At 37.4% G+C, this 24,806-nt stretch overlaps 1 long non-coding RNA gene across 1 annotated transcript; it reads left to right on the top strand.

Annotated features, from left to right (window-relative positions):
• The first annotated feature begins 1,733 nt into the window (after positions 1-1,733).
• On the top strand, positions 1,734-9,108 carry LOC138986353 (uncharacterized). Its single transcript, XR_011463185.1, has 3 exons — positions 1,734-1,800; positions 6,919-6,990; positions 8,947-9,108. It is a non-coding gene; the product is annotated as an uncharacterized lncRNA (long non-coding RNA).
• Positions 9,109-24,806: the final 15,698 nt, after the last annotated feature.

The raw sequence follows: 24,806 nt of genomic DNA, 5'->3' as shown, positions 1-24,806 counted from the left end.
ATTTAAAGTTTGTGTTTCCTTGTTAATTTTATATTTAGTTGATCTATCCATAGGTGTGAGTGGGGTATTAAAGTCTCCCACTATTATTGTGTTATTGTTAATTTCCCCTTTCATACTTGTTAGCATTTGTCTTACATATTGTGATGCTCCTATGTTGGGTGCATATATATTTATAATTGTTATATCTTCTTATTGTATTGATCCTTTGATCATTATGTAGTGTTCTTCTTTGTCTCTTTTCAAAGACTTTGTTTTAAAGTCTATTTTACCTGCTATGAATATTGCTACTCCTGCTTTCTTTTGGTCTCTATTTGCATGGAATATCTTTTTCCAGCCCTTCATTTTCAGTCTGTATGTGTTTTGAGTTGGGTCTCTTGTAGACAACATGTATAGGGGTTTTGTTTTTTTTATCCATTCAGCCAGTCTTTGTCTTTTGGTTGGGGCATTCAACCCATTTACGTTTAAGGTAATTATTGATAAGTATGATCCCATTGCCATTTACTTTATTGTTTTGGATTTGAGTTTATACTCCCTTTTTGTGTTTCCTGTCTAGAGAAGATCCTTTAGCATTTGTTGGAGAGCTGGTTTCGTGGTGCTGAATTCTCTCAGCTTGTGCTTGTCTGTAAAGCTTTTGATTTCTCCTTCATATTTGAATGAGATCCTTCCTGGGTACAGTAATTTGGGCTGTCGGTTATTTTCTTTCAACACTTCAAGTATGTCTTGCCATTCCCTCCTGGCCTGAAGAGTTTCTATTGAAAGATCAGCTGCTATCCTTATGCAAATCCACTTGTGTGTTATTTGTTGTTTTTCCCTTGCTGCTTTTAATATTTTTTCTTTGTGTTTGATCTTTGTTAATTTGATTAATATGTGTCTTGGGGTGTTTCGCCTTGGGTTTATCCTGTTTGGGACTCTCTAGGGTTCTTGGACTTGGGTGATTATTTCCTTCCCCATTTTAGTGAAGTTTTACACTATTATCTCCTCAAGTATTTTCTCATGATCTTTCTTTTTGTCTTCTTCTTCTGGGACTCTTATGATTTGAATGTTGGGGCATTTAACATTGTCCCAGGGATATCTGAGGTTGTCCTCATTTCTTTTAATTCGTTTTTTGTTTTTCTTTTTTCTTCTCTGATTCATTTATTTCTATCATTCTATCTTCTGCCTCACTAATCCTATCTTCTGCCTCCATTATTCTATTTGTTCCCTCCAGAGTGTTTTTGATATCATTTATTGCATTATTCATTATATATTGACTCTTTTTTTTATTTCTTCTAGGTCCTTGTTAAACTTTTCTTGCATCTTCTCAATCCTTATCTACAGGCTATTCATCTGTGATTCCATTTTGTTTCCAAGATTTTGGATCATTTTCACTATCATTGTTTGGAATTCTTTTTTTTTTTTTTTTGGAATTCTTTATCAGGTAGATTCCCTATCTCTTCCTCTTTTGATTTGTTTGGTGGACATTTATCCTGTTCCTTTACCTGGTGGGTATTCCTCTGTCTCTTCATCTTGTTTATATTGCTGTGTTTGGGGTGGCCTTTCTATATTCTGGCACTTTGTGGAGTTCTCTTTATTGTGGAGTTTACTCGCTGTGGGTGGGGTTGTACTGGTGGCTTGCCAAGGTTTCCTGTTTAGGGAAGCTTGTGTCGGTGTTCTGGTAGGTGGAGCTGAATTTTTTCTCTCTGGAGTGCAATGAAGTGTCCAGTAATGAGTTATGAGATGTAAATGGGTTTGGAGTGACTTTGGCCAGCCTGTATATTGAAGCTCAGCTCTATGTTCCTGTGTTGCTGGAGAAGTTGCATGGTATGTCTTGCTCTGGAACTTGTTGGCCCTTGGGTGGTGCTTGGTTTCAGTGTAGGTATGGAGGTGTTTGATGAGCTCCTGTTGGTTAATATTCCCTGGAGTCAGGAGTTCTCTGGTGTTCTCAGGATTTGGATTTAAGCCTCCTGCTTCTGGTTTTCAGTCTTATTTTATATAGCCTCAAGCTTTCTCCATCTATACAGTACCATTGATAAAACATCTAGGTTAAAGATGAAAAGTTTCTCCACAGTGAGGGACACCCAGAGATGTTCACAGAGTTACGTGGAGAAGAGAAAAGGGATCAGGGAGATAGAGGTGACCAGGATGAGATGAGGTGGAAACAAAAGAGGAGAGAGCAAGCTAGCCAGTAATCACTTACTTATGTTCGCTCCACAGTCTGGACTGCTGAGAGATGTTCACGGAGTTATACAGAGAAGAGAAGAGGGAGGAAGGAGACAGAGGTGGCCAGTAGGATAAAGGGGGGAATCAAAAGGAGAGAGACAGATCCAGCCAGTAATCAGTTCCCTAAGTGTTCTCCACTGTCCAGAACACACAAAGAGATTCACAGAGTTTGGTAGAGAAGAGAAGGGGAGGGAGGAGATAGAGGCGACCTGGTGGATAAAAAGGAGAGTCCAAAGGGGGAGAGAGCAGTTAAGCCAGTAATCTCGCTCCCAAGTAAAAATGGGTACTGAAGACTGGGTTCTTAAAGGTACAAAATTGATAACAAATACCAAAAAGAAAAGATTAAAAATCTGGAGTAGAGGTTGGATTTTCAAAAATTCAATATTAAAGAAAAATAAAAAAGTCACAAAAATTATAAAATAAATATGCATGATATTTGCTTTAAAAATAGGGTCTCTCTTTTTATTTTTGCAAAGTAATAGTAGAATATAAAAGTGAAAATTAAAGGAGTAATTGAGGACTTAAAAAAAAAATTAAAGCATGATAGTAAAAACAGTAAAAATGTATTTCAGGCTTTCTCTGGTGTTTTTGTGGGCAGTGTGGGGTCAGTTCATTTCAGATAGTTCCTTGATCCAGCTTATATTTCTCAAGATCTATAGGCCCCTTCCTATGTAGTTGGTACTAACTGCAGGGTTTTAATCTATTGCTCCTGTCACTTCCAGGGAGGTTCCCTCTGGTTTAGCTTCTTCTGCTTGCTGGTCTCTTCAGTGTCTAATTTCCACCCTGACACAGGGGGCGGTGGTGGACACTTTTGTAGGCTCACTTGCTCAGTCGTGCTGTGGGGAGGGAGGGACACTGCAAACAAATAACACTGGTGTGTGCTCACAGTGTCTCGGCCACACTGGGTTTGCCCTCACTCACGGCATGTGTGCTTTCCCTGTCTACACTGCTTAGGCTCTAGGTTGCTCTGCCAGGAACTGTCTGAAGCTGGTCCTGGGTTGTGTGCACTTCCCAGGTCTGAGCTGCTCAGGTTCAGGTACTTGGGTACTCCTCAAAGGCGCAGACTTGGTTGGGCCTGCGTTTGGTGCCCTTCTCAGGTCCAAGCAGGTCAGGTGACCAAGTGTTTGGTGAGTGCGGTCGCTGCGACTTATCACCTCCCCCATCCCTGCCACTCGGTTTTCTGGGCGTACAACCAGCACACCTTCTCAGGCAGATATTGACTGTCCAGAATCCCAAGAAATCTTGGTTAGCAATGAAGCCTGCTTTCAGTTTGGTAGATAATGCCTCTCTGGGGCCATGACTGCCCCCTTCCGTCTCTGGCTGCCCTTGCCTGCCTGTCACTGGAGGTGGATGGGCCAGCCTGCAGCAGGCTAGCTCTGCTCAGTCCTTTGTTCTGTGAGCAGGCCTGAAGGTGTCTTAGGTTAGGGCTTTTCATGTGGTAGCTATCCCACAGTCTGGTTTGCTATCCCAAGTTAGTTTCCTCAGATTGCCCTTGGGGAATTCAGGCCTGGTCCTTACCCTAAGCACTGAAGCCCACGCCTCCCTGCCCAGCCCCACTTGCTAGTGGTGGATGCAGGCGTTTGCGCTGCTTCTCCCCCAGGGGAGTTACCACTGGGTACGTAATCTGTGGGTTTTAATTACTTATTTATTTTTCCTCCTGGTTATGTTGCCCTCTGTGGTTCCAAGGCTCACCATAGACTCGGCAGTGAGAGTATTTCCTGGTGTTTGGAAACTTCTCTCCTTTTTTTTTTTTTTTGAAACTTCTCTTTTTTAAGACTCCTTTCCCGGGACGGAGCTCTGTCCCTACCTCTTTTTTTTTTTTTTTTCTGTCCCTACCTCTTTTGTCTCTCTATTTATCTTTTATATTTTTTCCTACCTCCTTTAGAAGACAATGGGCTGCTTTTCTGGGTGCCTGATGTCCTCTGCCTACATTCAGAAGTTGTTTTGTGGAATTTACTCAGCGTTCAAATGTTCTTTTGATGAATTTGTGGGGGAGAAAGTGGTCTCCCTGTCCTATTTCTCTGCCATCTTAGGACCGTCCCCCTAATTCATTTAATTTTTGACTCTTTTAAAAGTGATTTCCTTCTTGGTTGCTTTAGAGCTTACCATTGCCAATCTTAAATTATCAGAATCTGCTTAAGATTTATACTTTTGCCACTGTGATATAGAGATTATACACTTATATCTCTACTTTCTCTCTCCCTTTTTGTGATATTATCATTAAGCATATTGCATCTATATATGTAGTAACCATTGTATAACATTACATTGTTAGAATTATTGCTTTATATAATTTTGTGTTTTAAAGAAGCTCAGACACAACAATGAAAATAAGCAAACAATTGTAAGTTGTGCATTCTTAACTTTCATTTCTACCATTTCTTGATCTCATCATTTTTTTCCTATGATTTTGAGTTACAATTTGCAGTCACTTCCTTAGCCCAACACAGGTGTGCTTCCCCTACTTCTTGTTAAATCTCAGACCAGACCTGTTTTGCAGTGTTGAAGCAGAATTTATTCTAAGTAAATGTAGGTTTTTGCTCTTAAGTCCTAGAAGTTTATTGGATTATATCCACCCACATTATTGAGGGTAATTTCTATTTAAGGACAACTGATGACATATGTTAATCATGTTTACAAAATACTTTCACAGCAACAGTTAGATGACTGTCTGAATGAGTAACTTGGTACTAAAGTCTAGCCAAGTTGACTGGTAAAACTAGCCAGTAAAATCCATATTGTTGTGCTTAATGGTGCCATACATTTCTCTGAGGTGTATTTTTTAAAATGTCTTCATTTATCCCTTCTCTTTGTTGTTCAGATTGCATAGTCTCTATTGGTTTATCTTCAGAATCATTAATTCTTTCTTCCCCCACTTAAACCTACTGCTGAGCTCTTCTAGTGATGTTTTTTAAAATTTCAGTTACTGTACTTTCAACTAAAGAATTTCCATTTGTTCTTTTATATAATTTCTGTTTATTAATGCTTTTGATTTGATGTGACTTTGCTGTCATATTTTCCATTACTTCCTAATCAGTGTTTCTTCATTCTTTGAATACATTTCTAATAGTTACTTTGAAGACTTTTCCTGTTAAATATGACATCTATTTGTCCTGGTGAAGAGTTTCTGGTTCCTGAATTTTCTTTTTTCCAGTGGATGGCTCATACTTTCCTGTTTCTTTGCATGTCTTGTAATCTTTCTTCTAACATGGACGTTCTAAATAAAATGTTGTAGCAACTCTGGATACTGGTCTGTCTTCTCCAGGGCATTTTGTTATTTGCTTTGTAATTTGGTTAATGACTGGCAGAGTTTATTTTAATGAAGAGCATATCGTCTCTAGGAATGAGAAGCCCCGATGCTGCACTTGAGGATACAAAGTCTTAAGTATGCCCATGTTCTCCCTGGGATGAAATGTTTGCTGCAGAGCTCTTTTGTCTCTTTCCTTAACTGCTTCCTGCTGGTAAACTCTACTAATCACTGGCTGATTGCTCAACTGTTCTCAACAATGTCCTTGGGCATAAATTGCTCCACAGATTGATTCAATCAAAGGTAGTCTCTCTTAAAAATATAGTCTGCAAAGTCAGTGTTTGAGACCCCTTTTAATAATATGAGGGCTCCTCTAGATTTTTATCTTTTCCAATTATCTCAACAGTTGGAAGTCAGCCTAACCCTACATGTCAAATTCATCTGCCTATCTTTTCCCAACTAAATTTCATCAAAAACAAAGATAAATGTAAGCAGATTAAAAAAAAAAGAACAAAATAAGGAGAAAAACATGAGGGAAACATTAAAAAAAAGAATTTATCTCATAGTTTCAAATCATGGCTAATAGAAGTTCTGCAAAGGGAGAACAGGGAGTCTATGAGTACAAAATATCCAGTAAATAATAGAAAAGAATTTCCCAAAGCAAAAATACACAAATCTTCAGATCAAAGGGTGCAGAACAATACGAGAAAATTAAGACTATTTCCTATGAATATAATTGTAAAACTATATAACTGCAATGAAAATTACAAAACATAAAATCTTTCTGAGAGATTGGGTGGGGTTGCATAAGGACTGAGCCACGTACAAAAGAATAAGTGTCAGATTAATATCAAAATTGTCATCAGTTATGCTGGGTGCTAGAAGCCAATAAAGAAATGTTTCACAGTTTTGAAAGGAAAGTGTGTGTGTGTGAAATTTTATGCTGACCAGACTCTGAAAATGAAGACAGAATATAGAACTTTTCAGGCAGCAAGGACTTCAAAGTTTGCATCTCATCTATTTCAGAATGTTACTTAGGAATGTACTTTAGGGATAACACAAAAGGTGTAAACTGAGAAGAAAAAGAAAATAGGATCTAGTCAAACAGTAAGGGAAATTCCAGGATAGCAGTTATTCAGGTGTCCTACAGAATCAGCAGTCCAGCTGGGAGTGTGAGGACAGGGGATTCAGAATGGAAGATTCTGGGATGTGGAAAGAACTGATAGACTCAATACAGTAAAAGCTGTCTTAGAAAACTTTGAGGTCATGGTAAAATCAATGTGGTTTATGGAAAAGGAGCATCTAACTGAAATTGATTCTTGAAACACTCTCCTTTGTATAGCTAAGTGGTTGTGACATTGGACCTGGAGACAGGAATGTGGTTTTAAGCATATTGCTCATCTCTGAAGTGGCCACCATTTACATTGCCAATGTTAATTGATCTTTATTATGCTTTTTTTTTTCCATTTTAGAGTTTTGGACAAACCACCAAAATGTTAATCATGCTTACAGATCAGACTAAGACCATTATCAACTTTGAGAAGGTAAAGATCAAAATGGAACTGACACTGAAAGTTAAACAAGATGGAAGGGAGGGTGAACCCACTGATTTCCTCATCTGAAAAGAGGGGAATCAAGAGAAATGAAGTAGTTAATGTTGCTTAAAGTTGCCGATGATATGATAGAACCACAGTGGGAGGAGGGAGACAGAAAAGATGAATGATGATGTAAGTAAGCTAAAATTCCAAAATGTAAAAGCAAGTAAATGACAATAACATCAACAAGACTGTACTAGCCACTGTTTTAAGGGCTTCACATATATTAAATCATTTAATTCTCATAATGATCTAGGGACAATGCTATTTTTATTCTTATTTTGCAGATGAAAAAATGAGCATAGAGTGCTAAATAACCCATTCATGATCACTCATCTAGTGAGTGGTGAAGCCATATTCAAATTTAGACAAGCTGGCTCCACTGTCCTTGTTTTAATCTGCATGCAAATTGCTTCTTAAAACAGTTTTAGACAATGTCTGAAGTTGATAAATAAGACAAAGGAATTATTTATTTTTATTATATTGTACTCTTCAATATTTCTCCTATTCAAGGATTACTTTGGTAGATTAACCCACAATCAACTCTCTGTATCCATGGGTTCTGCATCCATGGATTCAACCAACCACAGACTTTAAAATATTAAAAAAAAATCCAGAAAGTTTCAAAAAGTAAAACCTGAATTTGCTATACAACTATTTACATACCATTTACATTATCAGTTCAGTTCAGTTCAGTCACTCAGTCGTGTCCAACTCTTTGCGACCCCATGAATCGCAGCACGCCAGGCCTCCCTGTCCATCACCAACTCCCGGAGTTCACTCAAACTCACGTCCATCGAGTTGGTGATGCCATCCAGCCATCTCATCCTCTGTTGTCCCCTTCTCCTCCTTCCCCCAGTCCCTCCCAGCATCAGGGTCTTTTTCAATGAGTCAACTCTTCGCATGAGGTGGCCAAAGTACTGGAGTTTCAGCTTTTCTTCAACACCACAGTTCAAAAGCATCGATTCTTCAGTGCTCAGCTTTCTTCACAGTCCAACTCTCACATCCATACATGACCACTGGAAAAACCATAGCCTTGTCTATACGGACCTTTGTTGGCAAAGTAATGTCTCTGCTTTTCAATATGCTATCTAGGTTGCTCATAACTTTCCTTCCAAGGAGTAAGCGTCTTTTAATTTCATGTCTGCAATCACCATCTTCAGTGATTTTGGAGCCCCCAAAATAAAGTCTGACACTGTTTCCACTGTTTCCCCATTTATTTCCCATGAAGTGATGGGACCAGATGCCATATTTACAGCTATTTACATGACATTTACTGTATTAGGTATATGTAATCTAGGGATGATTTCAAGTAAACAGGAGGATGTGCATAGGTTACATGCAAATAATACACCATCTTATATAAGGGATTTGAGCATTCATGGAGTCAAGTATCCATAGGGAGGTCCTGGAACCAATGCCTTATATTGGGTTGGCCCAAGAGTTTGTTTGGGTTTTTGCATAAGATATTATGGAAAGATGACATAATGAATTTTGGGGCCAACCCAACAGTTACTGAGGCAAGACTATAATACTCTACTAGGCAACCAATGACAGAGATCAACAGCTGGCAGGGAGATGCACATGTGCTTGAGACATTCAGTTCAATAAACCTGGAGAGTGGTTTGTCATCCCTCATCCTTGACCACTCTTGCCCTTTCTTTCTGAAAAAATTCAAATCACCCTTCAAAATGAAGCTTAAGCTTTACTTTCTGCCCTATGAATAATGGCTATGGTGGAATCACACTTTACATGGAGGTTAGGTTCCAAAAGGCAGGTTATAAGGCTAAAATTATCAACAGTCAAAGTGAAACTTGACATTCTCATAGGAAAATGCTGTAATATAAATCACTCTGCTGTCTCTCAATATATCTAACAGTCATTTTTCTTCTAAATTTGGAACAGATTGCTGTTGCTTCGGGTGAGCTGCACAAGAAATAGTTGGCTGGTGTTTTAAGGCCATGTCATATGAATAATACCTGTTTTTATACTTTGTAATCTCATTAAAAATTACTGGGTACAACAGCTATCTCAAGTTCCATTTATAGACTGTATTCATTAAATGGAGTGGCAGGCACCACTTAAGATGCTGTTTTTCTCTTCTTTTTATTTGCTGAGTTCATATATTTGCATTCCTATAAAAATAAAAGGAAGAAAGATGTTTAAATTCTCTGTAATCCTTCTTTTTGGTTTTCACTAAAAATTATACACACCTATCATTTTATGTTGAAATGATACATAATGTAATTTAGGTAGGAAGGAATGATGGAGAATGATGGATCACTGAGCAACAGAAGAATTGACAGAGATACAAGGATGATAGACAAAAAGATCTTATATTAATTAGTAAGATGTTAGATGGTTGCTCAGATACAGATAGGGAGGTCTAGGAGTAGAAATGGACAGATGAATAGTCGGGACGATGAATAGAGAGTCTGATAGACAGTCTGTCGGAATGATAACTGACAACATAAAGATGGTGATGAGAGAACCCGATGAGGTGATGGTGTGAAGGAGACTGAAATGGATGAGGATACAAATACATGCAGACATTTCTGCATTCATTCAACAAATATTCATTGGGTGACTCTTAAATGCCAGTTACTCTATTACACAGTGGAGACAACAGTGAGCAAAAGGAAACATGTGATCCCTGTCCTTACTGAGTTAGACAGAGTTAGACATTATTGTGAGAGTGTCAGATACTACAAAGAAATATTCTTTTTACAAAAAATCAAAGGGTCAGAAAGGGATGGACATTCACGTTTAGGAAGGGTGGTCATTAAAACCCCCACACAATAATGTGGCTGAATGAGGAGGAGGCGAAGGTAATAATGATACTATATGGATAACAGATATCAAGAGTTGATGGAGATGGGCATTTGCAGAGTAATAGAGCTAGGGGGATAAATAAATGAGAAGAACAAGAGCATAACAGATGATGGAGAGATATAAGAATGATGGTAAAGACAGGCAATTAATGTTAAATGAATGAATGCAAAACGTTAAAAATGCAGAGGAAGATAAATCCTGCTGTAGTGGTGATATGTAAAGCTGAAACTCTGGAGAAATTGATGGATGGTCCATTCAGAGGAAAGTTCCAAGCCCATGTTCTATATTTGTACGCTGTCACACAATTACATGTCTTTAATTCAAGGAAATAAGCTCACATGAAGACAGTGTCTACCCAGATCAAAGACAACAAGTATTTTTAAACTGAATTCACATGAAAATAAATCAATGCAAACAAAGCTTTGAGGAACTGCTTTTGCTGTACAAATGACTAGATTCACACACATTTTTTTTTTTTTTCACAATGTATTTTTAATCCATTTCAACAGTAGAATCCGATAGTAATTATCTACCAGAGTTATTGGCTTACAAAAGCTCCTTAAGCTTCCCGAGTCCCGTAATATGATGGCTGCTCCCTATTTTTAGCCATCAGTAATGGTTGCCTAGCAGCCCTGGAAACTCCTTTGTCAGAAACCACTATCACATTGTGGATGACACTGGGAAAATAGGCTGCCTGCAAACTCTCACCCAGCATGGAAGCCACTCAGCTCGAGCTGCCAAGAGAGAACTTTCACAAGACACCCAAAGAAAGAAATCTGTTCTGTCAAGGAGGGAGATAAGTGTGACACGAAACAAGGAGAGGCTTGGAAGTTCTTTATGTTCACTTCAAACGTCTTCTAAGTACACAATAATGGAAAATAGGGTTGACATTTAGGGGTACATTAAACAGTGCTGACACATTTTTCAAATAAACTGAAAATGGCCTTGAGTCTGTAAGGTGCTTTGTTTTACCTATCCTATGTAAATTCCCATTCATTCATTCAACACTAACACTCTACTATAGCTGCTGCTGCTGCTAAGTCACTTCAGTTGTTTCGGACTCTGTGCAACCCCATAGACGGCAGCCCACCAGGCTCTGCCGTCCCTGTGATTCTCCAGGCAAGGACACTGGAGTGGGTTGCTGTTTCCTTCTCCAATGCATAAAAGTGAAAAGTGAAATTGAAGTCGCTCAGTCATGTCCGACTCTTAGTGACCCCATGAACTGCAGCCTACCAGGATCCTCCACCCATGGGATTTTTCCAGGCAAGAGTACTGGAGTCAAAAGCCTTATTACCTGATACACTGGTGACCAATTGTATCAACCACCCTTGTGATTAATTGAAAACCTTGGTTGAAACTGGAAATAATTTAAAAATGACATACATACCTTAGATAATTTAATATGAAACCATATAAATTATTTTCTTGATGTAGGGTTAAGACCTTATCATTGAGTGTGGGTCCTCTGATTTCACTTTCTCATGGTCATTATTATATACGCCACATGGTATGGCATTATCTCTTTCACTTTTTTTTTTTTTTTGAAATGTAGCATAAGTGTGAGGACACACATGAAGGAATCAAGGTACAGAATGCTTACAGATTTTTATTTTATTTTGTCCAATCTCTCCCCCACACCTAATTCTAAAACCATTACAATAAAATTAGCAACACACCTCTATCAACTCTTCTCGAATCATTTAATTTATATTTCACAGAAAAAAGATAGATCTCATTTAAAATTCCTACTGATTCACTTATATAATATTCAATTAAATAAAACTGTTAAACAGTAGTAAGGTACCCTTGACATAAAGAGGTTTGGAAACAAACATAATGATTCTTGGTAAGCATGAAACTCAACAGGTAGATCCAGATGTGTCCAAGTAGGAAGCTATCTGCTGTGTTTTCAGTGTGCATTTGAGTGTCAATCAGTGTTTTACAGAAGGAATAAAGAGCATTGTTCATCTAGTAAGAGGTCAGGTAAGAGTTTCAAGTCTCCATGGCAGTCATTGTGTCAAGCTTCATTTATATGAACTTGTAAGCCACTGTCCTCAGGGAACCAAGTTTGTACATTAATATCACAATTCAAAAATGCTCCCTTTATCCAGGTGACTTAAGTCTGAGTCCTTGCTCCCTCTTTAAGTCAAGCTATGGCATTTGTCAGTAAATTTCTCTAATTTTCTGTCTAGAGTAGTAAAACTGCAGGTAGATATCCCTAAAGTTCCTTGCTGCTTTTTGGTTATAATAATTGGTTTTCAGAGTTTTAGAGTTGCTATTTTTGTTTAACATATACAGAGAACAATTAAATCATTGATCTTTATCTTCTTATTTCTGATTAAGAGTCAATAATGCTTTTAGAATGATATATTCCAGGTCTGGAAATATAAGAAATGTTTTACTTACACATGACTGGTGGTAGTCTGATACAATGGAAGGGGTGATGAACTAGGAGTCAAAAGACTAGGGCTTGAATGTCAATTCTGATCATTTACAGCTTCACGTTCAGGGAAACATCCACCGACCTCTGGGGATTTCAGTTTATCCTCTGTAATCTAGAATAATAATATGTGTATAAGTTATGTAGTGATGGGTAATAAATTATTTCTATCTTGCAAACTTAAAGCAAACAAAAATTGTTATTTCATAGTTTATATGGGTCAAGAATTCAAGAATGGCTTAGCTAGGTGGTTCTAGCTCAGAATATCTCTCAAAATTGCAAGTGAGGAGGTGAGATGGGCTTTACTGGGACTAAAGGATACAGTCTCAAGCTCACTTATGTGGCCTCAGTTCCTCACCGAGCAGAAAAGAAGGGTAGAAGTGGTGAGAGAGACAGACAGAGAACCCAGAAAAAAATCTACAGTCCTTTTGTAATCAATGGAAGTGATACTTCTGCCAGAATCTCCTCACTGGAAGCAAGTTATAAAGTTCAGCCCATACACAAAGTGAACTCAGTGTCACTTCTTAAAGAGATGAGTAGCAAAGAATCTGCAAATATAATTTAAAACCAACGAATATGTAGCAATGATGCTAACACTCTTCCACCTTCTAAAGTGTTTTCCATCTAATCTTATTTGAGAGGAGCAGCAGCATCTGCAATAATTAATGACAAGAATGAAATGTATTTATAAGTGAATTATTTCTATATGGCAGCTACTTCTGCACACCCCTCCCAAATATACTGGCTGGGACCTCTGGTCTACTGTCTTCCTACTGACAATTTAGTTCTCAAGAGTGATCGCAGAGAGGTGACCACAGAGCAAAGCACAGTTCCTTTTACCAGCCTATCACAGTCATCCTCCGACAGGGCCATATAGGCTGTTAAGTTGTTCTATTTTCACAGCACTCAGACATACAGAAGAGACCTCCTACCCCAAGATCACTAACCCAGAACTGAATACTGGACATACATTTTCTTAAAAGTCTCACTGACCTTTTCTCACTCAACACTTTTCTCTAAAATTCTCCATCTTTATGTCATATTGGCCAAGCTGTCTCTAGTCTTCATATTCATTCATTCTTCATCCATCCATCCATTCTGTATGGGCCTACCTACATAGGTTAAGGTATCACATAACAAGATGGGAGTGTAAAACTGATGAAGTCAAGTGATAATTTATTTGGAAAATTGCATAATATGATAATTACTTATAATGTTAATATAAATGAGACATCACATCTGACTACACATTTCCTTTGCTCTATGCTCTCAAAGTTGAAATAGCCTAGAATTTGGCCTGGTGAAAGACTTACTAAAGACTGAGACATTTATACAGATTATCTTCCCAATAAACTGCTCAAGTCAGTGTTTTTCACAGACACATGCAAATATCAGTTTCATCTGGCATCAAACAGAAGGGGCTAAACTCCCTCTAGGCCATGCTATGACCTGGCCTATGTGTGTGGAGCATGCCTCCTGCATACTGGCTCTATCTCCTTTCCTGTGACAGTGTCTGAGTGGGAAAGCCCAAGGGAAGAGGGTCTTTGCCCTCACCTTGACTTTCAGTTTTGGGATTCAGTTCAGTTCAGTTGCTCAGTCGTGTCTGACTCTTTGCGACCCCATGAACCGCAGTACACCAGGCCTCCTTGTCCATCACCAACTCCTGGAGTCCACCCAAACCCATGTCCATTGAGTTGGTGATGCCATCCAACCATCTCATCCTCTGTCGTCCCCTTCTCCTGCCCTCAATCTTTCCCAGCATCCTGGTCTTTTTAAATGAGTCAGCTCTTCACATCAGGTGGCCAAAGTATTAGAGTTTCAGCTTCAACATCACTCCTACCAATGAACACCCAGGACTGATCTCTTTTAGGTTGGACTGGTTGGATCTCCTTGAAGTCCAAGGGACTCTCAAGATTCTTCTCCAACACCACAGTTTAAAAGCATCAATTCTTTGGTGCTCAGCTTTCTTCACAGTCCAACTCTCACATCCATACATGACTACTGGAAAAACCATAGCCTTGACTAGACGGACCTTTGTTGACAAAGTAATGTCTCTGCTTTTTAATTTGCTGTCTAGGTTGGTCATAAATTTTCTTCCAAGGAGTAAGCATCTTTTAATTTCACAGCTGCAATCACCATCTGCAGTGATTTTGGAGCCCAGAAAAATAAAGTTAGCCACTGTTTCCACTGTTTCCCCATCTTCGGTTACTGGGATTACAGCCCTACTAACCACCCAATCTGACTGAAGGGTAAGGTGCAATGTCCTCTGAATGGCTACAGGCAGAATGTTCAGTGTAATATTCGTAGCATAAAACTGGGTCACACACATTTACAGAGACACTTTCCTTTGGGACAGTTATCTCCACAACACAACTCTTGCCTGCCATACTGATCTCAGCTCCACACTCTCTCCCCTGCTTACTCTGTGACAGTCACACTGGCCTCCCTGCCACTTTTCAAATGCACCACACATTTGCCTTTCCTTATCTCTATATCAGGAATCCAGTGTTCAGTTACTTACATTCTTTGTGTGTGTGTGTGTGTGTTTGTGTTTGTATTAGTCGCTCAGTCGTGTCCGACTCTGCAACCCCATGGACTATAGCCCACTGGGCTCCTCTGTCCATGGGATTTCCCAAGCAAGAACACTGGAGCGGGTTGCCACTCTCTTCTCCAGGGAATCTTTCTGACCCAGGGATTGAACCCATGTCTCCTGCATTGCAGGCAGATTTTTTTTTACTGTTTGAGCCATTCTTCATATTAATGTGTAAATACAAGTTGTATCTCCTAATGTTTAGTGTTTAGATGTGACAATTAAGAAATTGTTCATTTTTTATTAAATATAACAATATTAATCCAGTAGCCTAAATGACACGTCTATGAATTATAACTTCTATCTTCAAAACAAAATACGTAGTGAGTAGAGTGACATTGTGTTAAGACACACTGTGTCTGAAAGTGTAGCTTAAAAAAAAGACAAAAAGACATCTGGATTTTTTATATCTACTTCATTATTCTACCTGGAATGAAATGTTTTAGTTGAAGTATATCAATAAAATCCAGCCACACACAGAAATCAACTATGCAAAGAAAGGTGTGTGCTGGATAATTGTAGAATTTCTATTTGATACTATGTCAAAACTCAGAAGATGGTGGCTTCTTAAAGATTATTTGCAATGTGGAATTTGTAACCAAATATGATGAATCATTCATATTCACTTGCATTAAATTCCATTGGTTTATTTTATGCCGTGGATCCTTTACTGGTGCCTAATTTGTGACACTGTGCATTGGTCATTTAGAAAATGGTAGTTCACTGAGTGAGACAGATCTTCCAAACATTGACACTTCTCATTCATGGAATATAAAAAGGCACTTTTTTTTTTTTTTGGTCACTTTTACTACCGATCTCATTCAGAAAGTCTATTAAGTATTGGGAAGTCATCAGGCTCACAAAGTTGATACGGATTTTCCAAAATTTCGATTTTCTCTTGAATTTTCAAAGATTATCATTGGCAACAAATACTGTTGCTTATTTTCCTTGACGTGATGGACTCAATTCATTTCTGAGAAACTGTTGCCAAAATTCCAACTCCGAATAACAATGATTTGTCTGCCAGTTGGTCTGTCAGTAAAAATGGCAGTCCACCAATGAAAGCAGCTACCTTAGTTTGTAACTCAAGCAATCAGAGAAGTGCTTTTTCTCAAAACCACATTATTATTTTTGTATGCAGCACTTGTGCTTGATGTGAAATTTCTCATTTTGTCACCAACATTTTATAACACCTGCACTCAAGATTCAAGATTTAACAAAATCTCTAAATTTCACTGCTTTGTTCAAGATTTTAAAAAATCACTAAATTTTACTTCTCCATTAAAGACATATCATCAGGTAAGACTTGCTTGCTTTTTGTCTTTTTTTCCTCCCATTTTATGTGACCAAGAGAAATACAGTGTCTTCTAGTACATTGTGGTACCACTGTCTTGACTCGTTCTTATATGCCGCTATTGATTTTACTCCATGAGTACAAAAACCAACAGTGAAAAAAAGACAATATCTTAGTAATATTACAAAAATAACCTTTTCCTTGCTGACTCTCTGAAAGAATCTCAAAGACAACCTCAACTCCAGCTGAGAGGGGTCTCAGGACCACACTTTGAGAACTACTCTTCTAGGTATGTATTTAGAGTACAATTTCTGGGACAAAGAATATATACTCAATTTTACTACAAACTGTAAAATTGCTCCAAACTGGGTAATGTCAATTTCTGTTCCCACTGGCTGTATATGAAATTTCCAATTTATAGCCCTTGTTATTGTCAAAGTTTTTAATTTTTGCACAATTCCATTCCTGGGGCCAAGTAATGTTTTTTGTTTATTAGAGTAGTTTATGAATATATAAGATAGTCTAATAAAGATGCTATATATATTATGATACATTCAATATGTATAGATATTCAAATACATATGTATATTCAAAGAGCAGCATACTATGCACATTGCCCTGTGACTTATTCCCACTATTAACATTTCTTAGATGTATTTCCTTATCAGAAAATATAGACCTGTTTTATTATTTAATAGCTGAAGAGTTTTACAGTTGATGTATTATCATAATCTAACCATTACTTTTTCTTTTTTTAATGGTCGCTTTTTACAAATTCTATATATTAATCCTTCTTCAGCAATACATGTTGCAAATAAAATTTCTCAAGCTTGCTTTTGTCTTTGCACTGTTTATGAGACCTTTACCAAAGCTTTTAAATACAACATAAGCCATATAGAATTATTGTCTTTGTATTTTTTCTGTTTTTTTCTTTAATGTATGCTTTCTTATCCTGCAGTCATTGAACCACTCTTCATTATATTCTAAAAGTGTTGCAGTTTTGATTTTCACATTCAGTTCTTAAATCCACCTGGATTTATTTTTGTGCCTGGTGTGATGCATAATCTAATTTTATTTTTTTCCATATGGGTGACCAGTTTTCCAGCATAATCTATTCTATCCCCGGAAACTGCATTGCCATCTTTCATACATTAAGTTTCCATATATAAGTGGGTCTGTTTCTAGGCTCTTCTGTTCCACCTCCCTATCTGTAATCTACACCAATACCACATTGTCTTAATTACTATGCTTTTAAAATAACTGTTGATAGGTAAGAGAAGAATTCCCACACCTTATTGTCCTTTGAGATTGTCTTAATGATATTTGTAGATGGATGACAGAGAAATTATATTGTGGATATTGGTCTGTAATTTTCCTTTCTTTAAACATACTCTTTTTATAGAGTTTTTTATATTGCTTCACACAATTGATTTCATTTATAATAAATATTCTTAATAGTTTTTCTTTCCTCTGCCTTTATAAGAAATATTTTTCATTGTGTTTTAGAATTTTGGTGTGCAGGCTCATTTTTAGTGGGAGTGATTTATTTTCTCATTCTCTTCCTCTTCAATCTCTCTCTCAAACACACACACACACACACACACACACACACAATTTCCCTGTAATAAACTCTGCCTCATGTTTATTTAGCTGCATCCACCAAACTGGGTCCCACCCAGACCTAGTCTTACTTATGATGTTAATCATTAGCCACAGATCAGACAGTCGCAGAGCCACCAATTGAATAATGTCAGTCTCTGATCACAAAAGTTTATCTTTGTACTTTGGATTCCATAGTTCTTAGTTCCCTCTAAGTCTCATAAGTCTAAACATTTTCTCAATTAAAAAACATGGGGATTACCAACTTAGGGCCTAGCTTCCAGCAATGAACTTTCCTCTGGTACCCTTTCTTTAAAGAAGGACTTTTAGTTTCTAACACAACCCCTGATTGTACTTGCCTGTTTACACAGAACCCAACCGAGCTGCAGCTCGAGCCCATACTAGCATCCTCTTTATCTGTTGTTCCTTTGGTTCCTACAGATACCATAGTGCTTTCAAATTGGATTTTTTGTTATTTTTGGTTTTGCTTTCTTATATTTTATCTGTCCTTGCATATGCTTGGTGTGAAGAAGGTGGGTTAAAATGTGCACTTGTTGTGCCAACTTGCCCAGACCTGGTATGCCTTTGCAGTAGTTTCACACAGTACCTTTTATATTGACTTTTGATAGTTTTGTTTGTTTGGTGTTGATTTTGTTTGAAATGTAACAATGATCGTGATTTTAAAGAGTACTTGGAAGAAATAAGTGTATTTTTTCAATTTCTGTAATTCATTCTGGTTTATCTTTTATGGACTTGCTGATGCTTAAATTTAAATTTTTGGAGCCTGCTATTAAATAACTGACTCAAACAGCACAATTGAACAAAACAGTTTATCCTTAATGCACTTTGAGAAAGTTCATCATGAGCTATTCCTTTCTCTCTCTCTCTTTCTGCTATATCATAGAAAGACAGACAATCCTGAGCTGTCGTCAAGACTATCGAGAAATAGACTGTAATATTAGATCACTGATCTGGTCAATATCAGGGCCACCCACAATAGATGGCCTCTTGGATTTCAGAGCAATGTGTAGGCAATTCACAAGCTAATAATTTCAGGTTAAAGCACAGCATTTGCTTTCAACCCCAAACCTGCAGCAGTTGTAAAGGACTTCCCTATATGACCAGGTGGTGCTGGAGGCAGCATGTGACCCTGAAAGTACTCACACAGAGGCTTTAAGTTAAATTAAAGGCTTGCACACAATAAGATATTTCAGGGAAGCTCACTACATTAAATGTTAATAGTGGGGATTTTCACCTCAAATTATTTCTCAAAAGAAGAAGCTGAAATACTTTGAGAATACAATGGGAAGGTAATATCTTGGTGTCATGATTTTCACTGCTTTTGCCATCCACACTAAAGAAAATCTTTCTCTGCTCTTAGTAGAGTTATAAATTAAGCTCACTTGCATCATTAATAGCAGCAAATTGGAACCCTTCAAGATTTTTTTTTTATAAAGAAGGAAGAAGTCCCAATCAGTCACCAAGGCTCTGTTTTTGCCCACACACTCACCAGTAATTGACATAACATGGAATAGTTTCCATGGCGTCATTGGAAATGATTCTAAATATACTAGTCTCTGAATACAGGATTGAAATATTAAACTAGATATGAAATTATTTCAGTAAAGAAAGGTCTTGACATATGTTTCCATCATCATCTAAACACATGCACGTGCACACACACACACACAAAAGAGTAAGCATTGAAAGCTTGTTTATGTGCAATATTAAAGAGTTTAAAGACATAGAGCATGCATTTTGGGTAGGGAGATGCTGATTATATAATAAATTAACGGGAGAATGTCCAAGAGTTAAAAGCACATCTCTGTGTCTCCTAGAGATGTATACAGTATGCTCCACCCATCTAGTATACAACAACATTTGTTTCCTTCTGACTAAAAATAACACATTCTTATCACTGCAAGTTAAAAATGGAGGGTTTCACAAAAACCTCTTTAGAAAGAAAACTAAAATCACCAATAATCACACTGTCCAAGATAACTGCTCAACAATTGCTCTTATGTGTTTTCAGTCTTCTTCCAGTATTTGTGTGTATTTGAATAATAAAAATCACAGTTCATATGCTTTCTGTATTGTATCGCACTTTGTTTTTGACTTAAGATTAAGTTTTGAGAAATTTTATTTTTTATCATTTCTATTGTTAAATGTTATTTTAAAATGGATCATAATAATCCACCCAAAACTTATGGAAATATTATTCAAGTTTTTCATTATTTACTTTGGGACTTTTAGGTTCATTTGCTTTGGGGGTATTCCAAATAAAGCCACATTTAACATTTCTAAGCTACTTCCTTAGGTGGCTCAGACAGTAGAGTGTCTGTTTGCAATGCAGGAGACCTGGGTTTGATCCCTGGGTCAGGAAGATCCCCTGGAGAAGGAAATGGCAACCCACTCCAGTACTATTGCCTGGAAAATTCCATGGATGGAGGAGCCTGGTAGGCTACAGTCTATGGGGTCACAAAAGAGTCAGACACGACTGAGCAACTTCACTTCACTTAACGTATCTATGCACAAATCTAAACCTTTTCAAGGAAAGTCTTTGTCATGATGTCATTTACTATTTTTCCTATACACACTGATATACATCCTATTTTGTCTCATTCTAATGTACTCAGTTCTTGCATCTTAAAAAAAAAATCCTATGATTCCACTTCTCCATTCAGCAATGACTCTTTTGACCTTCAAAGGCAATTTTTAAAATTTTGTTGATTCTCTCCAGTTCCTTATATACCACATCCTGCCAAGGCATTCCAATCTGATTTTGTTCTCACCACTATACTGAAATCTGTCCAACTAAGGTTACTAAAGTTAATCAACTTTGCACCAGTAATGTAATATAAGCCTTCAGATATTTTATTTCTTAACCTCTCTGTTATGGTCAGTCTGACTGACACCTACCTTCTTGAAACATTCTTTCTGCTTGTATCACATTCTCGCTTTGCCTAAGCTTCTCAAGTGTATACCTTCTATTTAACTTTGTGTGTATCTACTCACTTTTAAAGGCACATTTACACATCAAGTCTTCTTTGATATGACTCTACTAGATTTCTCTGATTTTACCAGATCTTTCAGATTCAAATAACATACTGAATCCTTGCCAGCTGAGGTCATGATATTCAGCACCAACTTCTAGTTTAGCACTCGTTAATTAAACTGTACTTTAATCATATTTTTTTCTCTATTGTTGATTTCCCTATTGGTTGGGAATATATCTTGCCCACATTTGTATTTGCTCATACTGTTTCCAACAGTCCAGTCTCTTACTAAGTGCTCATTAAATGCTTACTGAATGAATGACTAAATCATAGCTGCTCTCTTAGAGCTTAAGTGTGGCTGTATGAAGAGGATCCAATCAAATCAGCTCAAATGAATAAGAGATGTATTGTAAGGACATATGAGAATTTCACAGAATATAAAAAAGACTCATGGGAATTTGGAATCCAGACAATTATTTTTCTGTGTCTATTTGAGTGTATGTGTGTGTGTGTGTGTTACTTCATTCTCCTGTTTCTCTCTGACATGCCTTTTCTGCTCAATTCTCAGCAAACACACATCAATTGATCAATGAGAATATCCCAGAACTGAAGCTTTAACCCGCAAATCTACATGAGTCTTAAACTTGACTCCCCCACTAATGACTGACTCGGTAACTGAGCTACAAAACAGCCTCCAATAAGGAGAGTCTACAGTGTCCATCCCTATTTCATTTATCTGTGACCCAGGATGAACTCATTATGTGATATATGAGTAAACCTGCCCATCTAGGTTGTGCACAGGGGATACACAATTGTCTTTCAAGCTTTTAGTACTATAAGAATTGTCACTCCTTCAGAACTCTGCCCCATGCCATTCTGGGCCTTGCACTCCCTACTCCTGTCTTGATTCTTGGGGACTTCAATATTCCCACAGAAAATTCTCCCAACACTCTGAGATCTTAGTTCCTTACCCTCCTTTCTTCCAATGTCCACCATTCTACTTCACTCACTCATTCCTATGGTCATAACTGTACCTAGTGACCACCATAACCATTAACCACCCCCCCTCATAATCTACTAAGAAATTTCAAGCATCTGACAATCTGACCATCACTTCCTATCTTTCCACCTTATTGCCTCTAGAAATACAATTTCAACAACCTTCCAGGACTACAGATCCTTTCTTTTCATGTCCCTGATTTTTGATATATTTTCTTTGCTCTGTACTCAAATTACTTTTGGTTTTAAATTATAATAACCATTTCTGCATATACCTTCAATATCCCTGTCACCCTATCACCTCATCAGTATGCTCTTGATTATATTAAAACCTGTGTTAAATTCTATTCTCCCTGTTCAACATATGAATACTTGACAGTTGCTCCCTCCTTCATTCATAAAATCTTTTACCAAGTCCTGTCAATTTTACCTCTTCAAAGTTTATTTTCTCCCAACATATGTACACCTTTAGCTAATGCATGTTGATATATGGCAGAAATGAACCCAACATTTTAAAGCAATTATCCTTCAATTTAAATAAAAAAAAATAAATGAACAAAGTGTATTTTCATTTTCCTATTAATGAGCTACTTCAGTCCACCATCAATTCTTGCAAGTATTTTTTCAATAGCCTCCTCACTTGACCTTCTTTGTTACATGCTGCTAAGTCACTTCAGTCGTGTCCGACTCTGTGTGACCCCATAGACGGCAGCCCACCAGGCTCCCCCGTCCCTGGGATTCTCCAGGCAAGAACACTGGAGTGGGTTGCCATTTCCTTCTCCAATGCATGAAAGTGAAAAGCGAAAGTGAAGTCGCTCAGTCGTGTCCGACTCTTAGCAACCCCATGGACTGCAGCCTACCAGGCTCCTCCATCCATGGGATTTTCCAGGCAGAAGTACTGGAGTGGGGTGCCATTGCCATGCATCCTCCTCTAAATCAGTCTCCACAAAATTCCAGAGTTGTTTGCAGTTCAAATCTACGCATATCACTGCATTGCTTAAAACTAGCAGTATTTGGTTGGCCAAAAAGTTCATTTGGGCTTTTTTCCATATCCCAAATGAAATTTTTGGCCAACCCAGTAGTTCCTGATTGCCTGTTGGGGGGGGAAAAAAAACCCTCTAAAATAGACTACAGTCTTTCCAACTCTCCTTTTATGAAAACTTTTGGACTCATACTTTATATAGCTCCAGCAGTGAAAAGCTTGGAGCCATAACATGATTGTGTACAAACACACTTGCTGGCCTGACAATGTTGTGTGATACCAACACACTCTACTATTTCAAGAATTTACGTTTTTTTTTTTTTCTCTGCATACAATACTGTTTATGTGTCTGTTGCCCAAGGTATACCAGGAAGATAGAAACCGATATTGTTTAGGAATATCTAGGTCTTTGGAGAAGGCAATGGCACCCCACTCTAGTACTCTTGCCTGGAAAATCCCATGGACGGCGGAGCCTGGTAGGCTGAAGTCCATGGGGTCGCTGGGGGTCGGATACTCTCTGTGACTTCCTTTTCACTTTTCACTTTCACGCATTGGAGAAGGAAATGGCAACCCACTCCAGTGTTCTTGCCTGGAGAATCCAGGGACGGGGGACCCTGGTGGGCTTCCATCTATGGGATCTCACAGAGTCGGACATGACTGAAGTGACTTAGCAGCAGCATCTAGGTCTTGCTCCAAATTTTCAAGTACCCCAACATCACCTTCACCACCAATGGAGTAAGAACATGCCTTTTCTGATATGAATTTTGGTTTAAAAAGTGTGTACACATACCCAAAAAAGATAGGGGATAGATTTTTTTGTCAGTTCCTCTGCAATGGGATTACAAACACTGGGTATATAAAAGGGCAGTGAAAGTCTAGAAATTCATGAACCAGGCAAGATGCAAACCTGCCCAGAAAGTATAACTGGGAACTGCATGAAGCAAAAAAAAAAAAAAAAAAAGATCAAAATACGCTACATCTGTTCCCATCTTGGGTGGCCGTTTCACTTCAAATAAAATCTTGTATTCTTTGCAAATTAAACTGAGAACTTTATCTAATTTTATACTTGGAATGTGTGTCCTATCTACTCTGGCATTTAGATATATTTTTAATGAGATATAAGCTTCTGAGTATCAGATTTACAATGATTAAGCAGATGTTAGAAGTGAAAACTGTTCAATATTTATAGTGACTGTTTAGAAATATACATCAAGATTTTAAATTGAAATAATCTTTGGTTCAACAATTCTGAGTCTAGAAATGTATCACAATGAAATTATATGACAATTTGGCATTGGTACACACATAGGCTCACAAATGATTTAGTTGAACAATTGTTTAAATAATGAGAAATTCAAAACAGATGGTTAATAAACTATTATAGTAAATCCATTAAATGGTGCCCTGTGAAGTCATTGATGATAATGAGGAATAATTATATCAATTGACACAAAAAGGGCACTACAACATATTGTTATTATGGAGTGAGAATAGCAGAATGCATAGAGTGTATAAAGCAATACACACACTCATGCACACACACATACACACATTCAGACTTGGAGTATGTATGACTAAGAATACATCTGAAAAGACATTTTTCTACATATTGTAAATTTTTAATTCTATTAATTTTGGGCTCTTTTTACTTTCTTCATCATACTTTTCTATATTGTTTGAATGTTTCAAAATTATCATGTATCGATTTTCTAAACAGATTAAATTTTATGTGAAATTTTATTACATATAATTTTATTTTAATTAAACATAATTTTACTAAAGCTATTAAATTTTATGTTAAATGTTAAGCCACTAAAGTACAAAAACATATTAGTGCATGGTTTTATTAGAATGTTTGGATGGATGAAGAAGACCTTTAGAAGACTAACATGTAAGACATATTTAATACAGAAAAAGATAAATAGTTGTGACTTCAAAATAGTTAAAAATTTCAGCAAGAGGAATCAAAAAGCAAATGAACAAGCACTAACAACCATAAGCAAAGATTACAGCTACATGGGAATTGAGGCAAA

This window comes from Bos mutus, chromosome X (assembly GCF_027580195.1).
Source record: "Bos mutus isolate GX-2022 chromosome X, NWIPB_WYAK_1.1, whole genome shotgun sequence".
NCBI classification, from domain to species: Eukaryota; Metazoa; Chordata; class Mammalia; order Artiodactyla; family Bovidae; genus Bos; species Bos mutus.
This window is presented reverse-complemented; position numbering and strand designations above follow the sequence as displayed.